This window comes from Trachemys scripta, chromosome 10, assembly GCF_013100865.1.
Source record: "Trachemys scripta elegans isolate TJP31775 chromosome 10, CAS_Tse_1.0, whole genome shotgun sequence".
In the NCBI taxonomy this organism is placed as follows: Eukaryota; Metazoa; Chordata; order Testudines; family Emydidae; genus Trachemys; species Trachemys scripta.
The window spans coordinates 18030509-18043013 of record NC_048307.1 but is presented as its reverse complement, the minus strand read 5'-3'; positions in this window follow the sequence as shown (position 1 = coordinate 18043013).

Here is a 12505-nt window from a genome sequence, read left to right as displayed (position 1 = left end):
TTTTCTGGCTCCTGGGGCTACTGATCCTCCAGCGGATGCCAACAAAGACTAGTAGAAATCAACAAAGTGACTCTGCCAGCAGGTAGAGGATCTTGGGGGACAACTACTGCACTGGTGGGGTGTAAAATAAACTTTATTAAGAAAATGCAAAAACAGGGAAAATTTAATAGTGAGGGGTATGGGGTTTGTTAAGGTAGACAATTGGGGAGGGGTTTCTTTTAGTAAATAGGATAGGAGGTTTCAATAGTGGGGTACAATACAGTGGGGTACAACACAGTTGGTAACCAATTAACACTGAAGTATAAATGTAACAGGTAGCTAACAATTTCTATGTAAAGAGTGTGTCACAGCAGCATATAACCAACTAACAGTATGGGTAAAATGTGTTAACTAACCAACAACTTTAGGTAAAAAATGTGTCACAGTGGTGTAAATATAAAATGTGAGGTGTGTTAGAGAGAAAAGAGGTAACCAATGGGGTTTTATGCTAGACTTCAGTAATACAATTGAGGTTTGGCAGCAGTGGGAGCGGGGTGAGCACGTGGTGGAGCAGAGGCCAAAGGCAGAGGGAGATTTAAACTTAGGGAGACACAGAGAGCAGACAGGCTGCAAGTTTAAACAGCAGAGAGACAATTATACAGAACACAGCAAAATCTTATCTATGATTTAACTTAACCAAGACTACACAAATTAGCAAGTAACAAAACACAATGCAACAATTCTTTAAGCCTAACTTACAGAGTACAATGCAAGCAATTTTCTAAACCTAACTTAACCACAGCTATGCAAAATGAAATTACAATTTATCTAGACTAAAGGCTAAATCTAACCTAATGGGTGCACCTTATACTAGGGGTAGTTCCAGAGGGCAGAGTGGTGTGTGCCCAGGATACAGCTTCAAGGGGTTAGCTTGGGTTTGCCTGCTGGGGAAAGAAAGCCAGCAGCCAGAACAAGGGGAGTGTGCAAGAGGTTTTTCCTTACCAATCCCCAAAGCAGCAGCAGGAACAGCAGTTTCAGCATCAGAGGACGCAGAGAGGACTCAATTCGCTTACAATAATCAGGAGATCTCCAGGCACAAATTCGTTGTTCGTGGGAGGGGAGTTTAAAAACGGGGATACACTCAAAAACAAACGAGAGCGGGGAGAGGGCCCCCCAAAGACCCCTAGCTGATCAGACCAGGTGGCAAAGCAAGGACCTTCTCCGGGGGTCTGATCAGAAAATGTCTGGTTTTAAGGGCAAACTCAGGCAGTTTCCCACCAGTAACTTTGATTGGTTCCCCTTAATCCGGGGAGGAGAGAAGGCAGGGAAACTGCAGGTAGGCACAGGCCATGTCTGGGCAAGTTCTGAGTTACAGGTATGACTCATATGCTCAGCTATGTGGCCACTTTAGGTCTTGCATACCTGGGCAGAGCACCCTACACCGAGCCAGGTCCGAACAAAGAAGCTAGACAAAGGAGCGAAAAGCCTCCCCTTCCCTGAGCAGAGCAATGGCTCCAGTCAGTCTGCACAAGCCATTTCCATGAGCAGGGCCAGGCTGTGACTTTGGTCAGTTCCATGGCCGGGGGGGGGGGGGCGGCCACTCAGCACAAACAGAAAGGAATCCAGCAGGGGGGCTGCTGTAACAGACTCAGAGCAGATGAAGAATTCCACTGGAGTCAAAGGCATGGCTGTTCATTACCATTGCTGCTACCACATTTTGGGGATTGTGGGAATTTCCTGCAAAATTGACTCAAAATGAAAAAGCAACAAACCAATAGATCTTCAGTATTATCCAGATGAAATGACAGATTATTCATATGTTTTTTAAAGAGGTTAATAAATAAAAGGATAAATCACAGAATCATAGACATGTACGGCTGGAAGGGACCTCCAGAGGTCCTCTAGTCCAGCTTCCTGAACTGAGGCAGGACCAAATATATCTAGACTATACCTGAAGGTGTTTGTCCAACCTGCTCTTAAAACCTCTAGTGATGGGGATTCCACAACCTCCCTTGGAAGCTTGTTCCACTGCTTAACTATTTTTATAGTTAGACAGCTTTTCCTAATATCTAACCTAAATCTCCTTGCTGCAGATTAAGCCCATTACTTTTTGTCCTACTTTCAGTAGACATGGAGAGCAATTGATCATCGTCCTCTTTAGAACAGCCCTTAACATATTTGAAGACTTACCAGGTTTTCTCCTCAGTCTTCTTTTTCTCAAGAAAGAAGAACATGCCTAGTTTTTTTTTTTTTTAACCTTTCCTAATAGGTCTGGATTTCTAAACCTTTTATGATTTTTCTAACTCTTCTCTGGACTCTCCCCCATTTGTTCCTATCTTTCCTGCAGTGTGGCACCTGTAATTGGACATAATACTTCAGCTGAGGCCTCACCAGTGCTGATTAGAGTGGGACATAGCAGTTAGTAGGACAATTATTTCCTGTGCTCTCCTTCCCCACTAAGTAAGGAGCTTATATTTTCCTTCATCTTTCTCTTGCTCCTAATGGATTTATAGAACTTCCTCCACTTTCTGAAACAAAACATTGTCCCCAGTACATTCCAAGAACTTACTGTATATTTTGTGTTTTGCTGTACAATTACCCAGGTATCTGTTGGAAAAGTAAAAGTCCCATATTACTACCAGATCCCATTGGGAGTTGGGCATCTGAGTGCTAAAGACAAGCGCACTACTGTGAGCTGTTTTCGGGTAAACTTGCAGCTTTGGGACAAGTGATTCAGACCCTGGGTCTGTGTCTGGAGCCAGACGGGAGTGTCTGGCTCAGCAAGACAGGGTGCTGGAGTCCTGAGCTGGCAGGGAAAACAGAAGCAGGAGTAGTCTTTGCACATCGGGTGGCAGCTCCCAAGGGGGTTTCTGTGATCCAACCCGTCACACGCGCCACCTCCCTCCAGGTGCTGCCCCAAGCTCAAGCTTGGTGGGCTGGTGCCTGGAGCCGGACCTGATCCTGGGCTACCTTTTTGGCCTTTTATGGCTGTTACAGGCTGGCATACATTAGAGCAGACCAGAAGTAGCTCTAATGCAGCCCTGAGCACCACCTGGGAGGTATGAAGGAGAGCTCTGCACACCCACCTCCCGCAATGTGCTCTGTGCACTTTGGCCCCACTCAGGGACCTGGGAATCCTTGGGAATCTAGGAGTAAACAATTCTCTTTCCTTGCTACAGCATAGACTCACTGACTGTAAGAGTTTAGCTTAATGAAGAACTCCACTGGTGTAAATGGCCATAGCTCACTGACTTCAGGAGTATCTGCCCCACAGCGATCCCTCAGCCATGGGGCTGGAGAAATAAACTGAGCCATTACAACGCAATAGAGTGAACATATACACGGTGTTGCACATCACATTACAGTGTAACTCCCTAAGCAATACGCAGAAAATAGACAATTTAGGTTAAAATTCACAAAGGGACCCGAGGAAAATTAGATTCTGGTGAATGGAGGCATTTTAAGGGAGTAGTTTGTGAATAACATGGAAGATATAAAAAGTCTTTCGTGCAAATTTTGAAAAAGCAAAAAAGACTTTCATTTCCCAAGGTAGTGATCACTATTATTGTGATCACTATTAAAACCAAGGCTAGAAGAATTAGCTTGACAATCTCTTTACTCAGGATCCACTTATGACCCAGGAAAAGCCAAGCTGAAAATCTGACGATGGAATATTTTTACAACTTAGTCAAAACTGCTGTAAATCTCAGAGAATTGTGCCTCCTTCCATACATATACCTTGTCACCACTTGCCTCATTTGCTCAACCAGACAACATTAGGGTTCTCAGACTATCCCCTCAAACCCATTCTCTAGTCCAGGGGTGGTCAACCTGAGCCTGAAAAGGAGTCAGAATTTACCAGTGTACATTGTCAAAGAGCCACAATAATACATCAGCAGCCCCCACATCAGCTTCCCACCCCCACCCGCAGTGCCTCCTGCCCACCAGCAGCCTTGCCAATCAGCGCCTCCCCCCGTTGCTGCACCCTTCCCCTCCCTGATCAGTTGTTTCGTGGTGTGCAGGAGGCTCTGAGGCAGAGGGGGAGGAGTGAGGGCACCGCAGGCTCAGGGGAGGGGGGTAAAGTGTGGAGTGGGGGCAGGGCCTGTGGCAGCACCAGGGGTTGAGCAGTGAGCACCCTCCGGTACATTGGGAAGTTGGCACCTGTAGCTCCAGCCCCAGAGTCGGTGCCTATACAAGGAACCACATACTAACTTCTGAAGAGCCGCATGTGGCTCCGGAGCCACAGGTTGGCCACCCTTGTTCTAGTCTCCTTGATGCAGGTTGAGCCTCCCTGGGGAACTCAGATGGCTGGTTTGTGAAACTGTTCTGTAAGGGTGTATCTACACTGCAATTAAAAACCCACAGCTGGCCCTTGCTCAGGCTCACGGGGCTCGGGCGAAGGGGCTGTTTAATTGCAATGTAAACATTCCCACCTCACAGGGTCCTAGACCCCTGGCTCCGAGTCCAGCCTGGGCCTGAACATCTACCCCACAATTAAACAGCCCCTTATCCCAAGCCAGCTGGCATGAGCCAGCCATGGGTTTTGAACTGTAGTGTGGATATACCCTAAATGTCAGCTCAGGTTCTGAGTCAGACTGATACATTTTAGCGTAGGGCAGAGGTTCTCAAACTGTGGTTGTTAGACCACCAGTGGTCCAGGACCTCCATTCAGATGGTCCGCAGATAGTCCCCGCTAAGGAATGAAGGGTCACCCACCTAATTAGTGGAGCTTCACAGGCTTGGCTCTACTAATTAGGTGCCTGGACCCTGGAGAAGATGCACATGTAAGGTGAAGTGGTGGCCTTGGGGGGGAATAGGGGGTAGTTGGAGGGGGAAGTGGGGTGAGAAGGGGGGGTAGAGGGAATTTGGGACGTGCAGTTCAGTGGTGGCCAGAGAAAGAGACGACTTTCCCCAGCTTCAGGGCTGCGGCTGCTGGGGAGAGAGGGCACATCCGTCACATTAGAAAGGTAAGACTACTGGTATTAAAATATGAGTTGTGTGCTTTTATTTGTAGAACAAAAAATGTTTATTATTAATTATTAAGTTTTTCTTTATATAGCGCTTTCATCCAATTATCAGAGGGGTAGCTGTGTTAGTCTGGATCTGTAAAAAGTGACAAAGAGTCCTGTGGCACCTTATAGACTAACAGACATAAGCTTTCGTGGGTGAATACCCACTTCCAGACTCCAAAGAGAAAAAAGTTTGAGAATCACTGGTGTAGGGAATAAGCTCTCTGTTAATATGCACAGTTTCAGCCCTATATTTAAAAACAAGTTACTTTGTATCTATGAAAATATCAGGTCCAGATTCTGCACTCAGATACACACCCAAGGGGGCAGAATGAAGTTCACATGCTCATATCCAACATGACTTCAGTGCAACTTACATACACATCCCCAAGGACGGAAGTTGGTCTCTAAAGATATCTGTAAAATAAATGCTAAATTAAGTAAACACATCAAAGAAAAGGATTAAAATGTGAACTGATTCCATAGTCACTATTATTAGGCATGAAGGTGCAGGTTACATTCTAACTTATGCCGGCAGTGTCAGTGACTGGAGGGAATATGCCTGTGTGGCATTATACTTGTGTACAGTATGATGTCTCTAAAAGTGCTGGGTGGTGAGATCTTGCTTCACTTTTGAGCCTGTGTTTATCCCAATGCTCTACTGTCAGCAGTGCAGATAGTAATAACCTCCCGTAACCCCACCTCTCATGCGTCTATGTTGCCCCAGGGCTGGCCAACCTTCTGAGTGGGCACACCATGGGGATACTGGGTCATGACATTCAAACCCCTCTCCCATCTCTAGCTCATCCACATGGGAGCAGACGTAATCTGTAATAAAGGAGAGTTCAAACTCTGCTTGGTTCCCAAGACCCACATTTTACTATGTATTTACAAACTAATAGAGTGAATCGTGTTATGGGTTTGAAATATCAATTTAAAAGTTGCAGAAGGAAAGCCCTTAGTTGGAGTGGTATAATGAGGATCATCTTGAGAGCAAAGTCCCTGAAAATTTTGGACACAGACACATGGATTAGAAGGTAGAAAAGTATTAAATCGTGCTCTCATTGAGGTGAATGGCAAAACTCCGATTGACTTTATTGAGGCCAGGACCTCATTCCACACTTCTATAATTAAAGCATCCTTTCTACGTGAGGTGTGAAGGGGCTTCTAACCCTCTTGGCTGGGCTGGGCATGTAGTTTGAGTCACAACCAGTCTCCAAAAGAACCAAACTAGTGTCTAAGGACCAGATTGTGTAGCTTTTCCAGCAACACTGCCTTCAGTGGGACTATTTATGTGACTAAATGCTCACCATCATGAGCTCCATAATCTAGCACTAATAAAGCAGCGTAGGATAAACAAAAGCAGATCAGGATCTTCACAGTGTTCAGAGTCCACTGGAAGCTGTTAAGAAAGAACCAGGACACCTCAGCCCATATTTCCATAATACAGCCTGTTGGACACTACAAAATTGATTCACAAGTATTTTCACCAATTTAAAAAAAATACTAAATTCATTTCACTATGATTCAAGAGGGCATTATTAATAGAGCTGTCTGAAATTTTGAGTGATGTGGGGGTTGCAAAAAAAATTCAAAAGAATTTTTTTTTACATTCCCCTCCCCGTTTCTTATGGAAAATTCAAAATGAAGTTTTTTTAAATAAAAAGACATTTTTCAGTTTCAAAACATTGGGTTTGGAATATTCAAGGTTTTTCTCCCTTTCTTCCACTTTAAAAAAAAAACTTTTCTCCCCAGTGAAGAAAGTGAGAGAAAGGGGAAAAGCTTCACTTTCTCTCACTTTATTTAACTTTTTTCACATTTTTCCTTGGAAAGAAGTAAAACAAAACAAACCCTTGAAAGTGGATTTCTCCTCCCCCACAAACACACTATCTCACTTTTTTTTTTTTTTTTTTTTTTTAACTTTTTTCCAATTTTTCTAGTGGGAAAAAGAGAGAGAGAGAGAGAGAGAGACTGGGAATTACTATGTAATAAAAAGTTTAAAAGTTCACTAAATTTTGAAAATTTTGTAAGAAATCCCCAAAGGTTTATTTTGATTTTTTAAAAGAATTTTGTCAAAACTGAATTTTTTTCATGAAAAGATTTATTTTTGATTTAAATCCATTTTTGACCAGCCCTCATTATTTATTATTTGCAAGAATATTGTATTCATGAGAATATTATAATACTCTTGAGTTCCACAAATTTTGGTGCCAGTGATTATATATATGAAAATTCACATCTGACATTTGCTATTCATTATTTCCTACTCTTCCATTTTCAGTCATCCAACCAAGAAGAAAAACTTAGGTTATCAACCAAACAACCTGAGCATTAATAGTCTAAATAAGTAAATCACAAAGAACCAATCAATTGAAAATTATTTATTCAAACTATCTGAAAAGCAGGATCAGATCCACAAGTAATCTGCTACACAAAAGAACTAAATGTATAATAAATATTACTTGTAATGAATAGGTTAACCCACTTTACAGATACATAGTAAATATGCAGCACTTCTCTCTGGTAACCCACTAGTCAGGTTGGGTATGAGTTCTTTTAACTAAATGTTTTCCTCTTGCAATCTTTTCTCAGCTGTTTAATGGTGATCATATCTACCTGACAGGAAGTATGTACATGAGTCAGATGTGAGTGCAGTTTCTACATGACAGCAGTTGTATGATTTTTATTTAGCACCATATTGGGACTCAGCTGGAAGCAGGACCCTGACTATGAAAACCAGATGATGCACTGGCAGGAATAGAGAATTCAAAGTAGCATAGATAGCATAATCTCAAGGGGTATCCCCTTGAAAAAAACATTGCTTCTGCTTAAAACCAAAGCTTTCCCAAATCATGCCTTAAGATCAGAGAGCAATGGAAGTGACTCAGACACCACAGGGGATGATGAACTGATCTTACAGAACGTGACACTGTAAAGCAAAGTATATTGATGCAGTTTGAGGCGGTTTAGCCAGTGACCCACCTTTTGCTCTGAAATGCAAATGTGAAGTCAATGGGAACTGTCCACATGCATCCAGGGGTAGAATTCCAAGTTCCTCTACTGTGTTGTATAAGGGCTCATAACCTACTCCAATTTAAGTTAATGGCAAAACTCCCATTGACTTTAATGGAAGGACACAAGAACATAAGAATGGCCATAGTAGGTCAGACCACTGGTCCACCCAGTGTCCTGTCTTCCAACAGTGGCTGGTGCCAAATGCTTCAGAAGAAATGAACAGAACAGGAAAATTATCAAGTGATCCTTTCCTTGTCATCCAGTCCCAGTTTCTGACAGTCAGAGGCTAGAGACACCTAGAGCATGGGGTTGCATCCCTGTCCAACTTGGCTAATAGCCCTTGATGGACCTATCCTCCATGAATTAATATAATTCTTTTTTGAACCCAGTTATAGTTTTGGCCTTCACAACATCCTCTGGCAACAAGTTCCACAGGTTGACCATACATTGTGTGAAAAAGTACTTCCTTATTTTTGTTTTAAACATGCTACTTATTAAATTGATTGGATGACCCCTGGTTCGTGTGTTATGTGAAGGGGTAAATAACACTTTCATATTCACTTTCTCTACACCAGTCATGATTTTATGGACCTTTATTATATCCCCTCTTAGTTGTCTCTTTTCTAAGCTGAACAGTGGCAGTCTTTTTACTTTCTCCTTAAGTGGAAGCTGTTCCATATCCCTAATCATTTTTGTTGCCCTTCTCTGTACCTTTACTAATTAAAATAGATCTTTTTTTGAGATGGGTTGACCAGAACTGCATGCCATGCTCCAGGTGTGGTTGTACCATGGATTCATAAAGTGGTATTATGATATTTTCATTTCATTATCTATCCCTTTCCTAAGGTTCCTAACATTCTATTAGCCTTTTTGATTGCTGCTGCACACTGAGCAGATGTTTTCAGAGAACTATCCACAATTCCAAGATCTTTTTCTTAAGTGGCAACAGCTAATTTAGAACACATCATCTTGTATGTATAGTTGGGATTATGTTTTCCAATGTGCATTACTTTGCATTTATCAACACTGAATTTCAACTGCCATTGTGTTGCCCAGTCGTCCAGTTTTGTGAGATCCCTTTGTAAGTCTTTGCAGTCTGCTTTGGACTTAACTCTCTTGAGTAATTTAATACTGTCTGCAAATTTTGCCACATCACTATTTAACCCTCTTTTCAGATCATTTATAAATATGTTAAACAGCACAGGTCCCAGTACATGTCGTGGGAGACCCTGTTATTTACCACTTTTCCATTGTGAAAACTGACCATTTATTCCAATGCTTTGTTTCCTATCTTTTAAGCAGTTACTGATCCATGAAAAAAAAAACTTCCCTCTTCTCCCATGCCTGCTTACTTTGCTTATGAGCCTTTGGTATTGGACCTTGTCAACATGTTTCTGAAAATCTAAGTACATTATATCTGCTGGATCATCCTTGTCCACGTGCTTATTGATCCCTCAAAGAATTCTAGATTGGTGAGGCATGATTTCCCTTTACAAAAGCCATGTTGAGTCTTTCCCAACATATTGTGTTTATCTATGTGTCTGCTAATTCTGTTCTTATAGTTTCAGCCAACTTGCCTGGTACTGAAATTGGGCCTACTGGCCTGTAATTGCCAGGATTGCCTCTAGAGACTTTAAAAAGCTGATTTAAGCGATAGACTACATAGCAGTTAGTAGTTCTATAATTTCATATTTGAGTTCCTTCAGAACTCTTGGATGAATACCGTCTGGTCCTGGTGCCTTATTACTGTTGAATTTATTAATTTGTTCCAAAGCGTCTTCTATTATCAGGTCACCTTTGTCACCTAAAAAGAATGGCTCAGGTGTGGGAATCTCCCCCACATTGCCTGCAGTGAAGACCGACACAAAAAATTCACTTAGCTTCTCTGCAATGGCCTTGTCTTCCCAGAACACCTGTAGCACATTGATCATCCAGTGGGCCCCGCTGATCATTTGGCAATCTAGCCCTGAGGGAAATCTTTGATTTCTATGTGACTTTCTTTCCAACAGATGTGTAAATGTTTTCCTTTGGGTGAGGATATGTAGCATGTATGCTAAAGTCTAAAATAAATAATTATGTTGATTAGTAAAAAGGCCAGTATAAAGGAAACATGTACGTAGTTATTCAACATTAGCATTACAGAACCCACAATTAAACAGATTCCTTTACAACTAAAGACAAGTTCCAGACTGTAGGAGGAAAATATATTTCAAACAAATATTCTGCAGTCAGTACCATCTGTTCCCTCTTTGTGTGAAGTATTTTTATTTGCTGTAAGCAATGAGCCTAAACAGGTTTTCAGAGGTTTATTATTAATAAATGAATTTGGAAAAGTTGCAAAGGAATTCACAGCATGGATTTACTTAGCACTTCAAGTCAACTTTAAGTCAATATTTTGAAACCAGCGTTCAGTGCTAGGCTCCTAATCCAGATTTAGCCTCCTATATAAGAGTGACCTGATTTTCAGGGAGCTGAGCACCAGCAATAACTAGATAATAGCAATTATGAGAGGAAGCGATGAATAAGTTCTTCAGTTGAATCTCCAGGAGGAATAGAGTGGTGTGTGCTGCATGTACTTAGTCAAGCTGAAGTTAGCCAGGCACCTGGGGGTAATGACTGTATTCGTGTTAAGAGTGCCATGGGATGAAACCTCCAGCTGCATAGTGCGCCACAGCGCCACCTGGAGGAACTGATTTCAGTACTGACTCTGAGATAAAAGAGATCCCTACTGAAATGTCAGCACCACTTCCAGCAGCCTCCAAGTTCTCCTTGAAGGTCAGCCATCCAAGCACTGGCCAACTTCACTTTACTTCCCCTGTTCCCTGCTTGTGAAACAACAGTTTAATCTGAGGGCTGTAACACTTGGGTGTTGGGCTTGGTGAGGAGGAGGCTGGGTGGTGCTTAGTGGCCTATGATGTTCAGGAGGTCAGCTTAGATGAGCTGGTGTTTCCTTTTGGCCTTAAATTCTAATTCTATGACTTCTAAGAGCTGACAAGATAGCCACTCCAGCTGGCACAGCTGTAGTCTCACTAATTATGGAATAAAGTGTACACACTAAGTGTGAGTAGAGAGACATGGAGCATGCATTCCCCCAAACCAGTTATTTGTACACGTTGCTAATGCAGATAATACCACTAGTGTTGATAGAATGGAAGTTAAATATGATGAAGTTTCTAAACCTGAGACAGTGAGGTCTTACATAACTTATGTCAAGAGGCTATATCATTGTTAAACACATTCAGCAACGGTTCTATACAAGCATAGCAACCTTCAGTCAATGTATTCTCCCTGGTTCTTCTTATTGAAATGCTCTTTTGGACAAGACTGATGGACAATACATTTTCTGGCAGCTCAGTGCTGATGCAGTATCTGCACTATAAAGAAAAATCTTTTTCCTTGGTTTTTACTTTACTCACTCTAGGTGTGAGAGTTCTACTCAAAAAAGTACTGTAACATCTGCTTCTCTACTCCTAGGCATTGCCGTGGTTTATAATTTCTAGTTACTGTAAACTGGTGGAATGAAGATAATTGTGCTACAATTTATCAATATAAGGATATTAGATGTATTGTAGAGGTAGGGGAAGGAGACAAGGTTGGAGAAAAATCACAGTACATCCTACACACAAAAAATTCAACCATCTGGTTTTGATCTAGAGAGATCAGACAGTAAGAGGACCAAAGCTATCTGTATCTTCTTTAAAATTATCCTGAGTCGAGGTTTCTGCACACATGCAAACTACAAAATCTCTCAGCTGGGATTTTCAAAAGAGTCTAAGAGAGATTGGTGCCCAAGTCTGATTAAATGTCAATGGGATTTGAGTGCCGAACATTTTTAGGCCCTTTTAAAAGACCCAACCTGCAGGCCCTCATATTAACACCTTACAAAAACCTAGATAGCTACCTCAGATAGGAAACACTAATTGAAAACTAGAGGTTGAAATAAGAGTAACTAAAACAACAGAAATAATTGTCATGAAGAAATTTAGCCAGGAACCAACTGGCAGAAGGATCAAGGCAACAGCAGTAATACAACGTTGCAGGTCTTTGATAGGATCACCTTTGAAAATCTGGTCCTTCTTGAGATGCCTAAATGAGAGCTGAGCTCTTCTGAAAACCTGATCCTAATTGTGAAATCAGAGCCCTTGAAAATCTGGCCCATCTCACAGAGAATACAGCAAACTAAGGAAGTAGAGTAACAAAAGCAAAGACAACTCTCCAGCCTTACACTGTGTTAAATTCTTAATGGGAAATAAGGAAGGAAGGTTCTCCAGGTGCCGGACTATTGTAAATGCAGGTAATTGATCTAATGAGGGTATTCCTAATAGGAAATCCCTCCTCAATGCTGCACAAAAAAGCAAACCTCCCCAACTTCACCACGCCTCTATTGCCCTGACCAATGGCAACCCTTCATAATCCAAAGTTTGATGATATATTGCAGCCTGTCCACTCTAGTAGGGATATTATTGTTTAAGCCATAAAATGAGGATAATGATACAGACCTT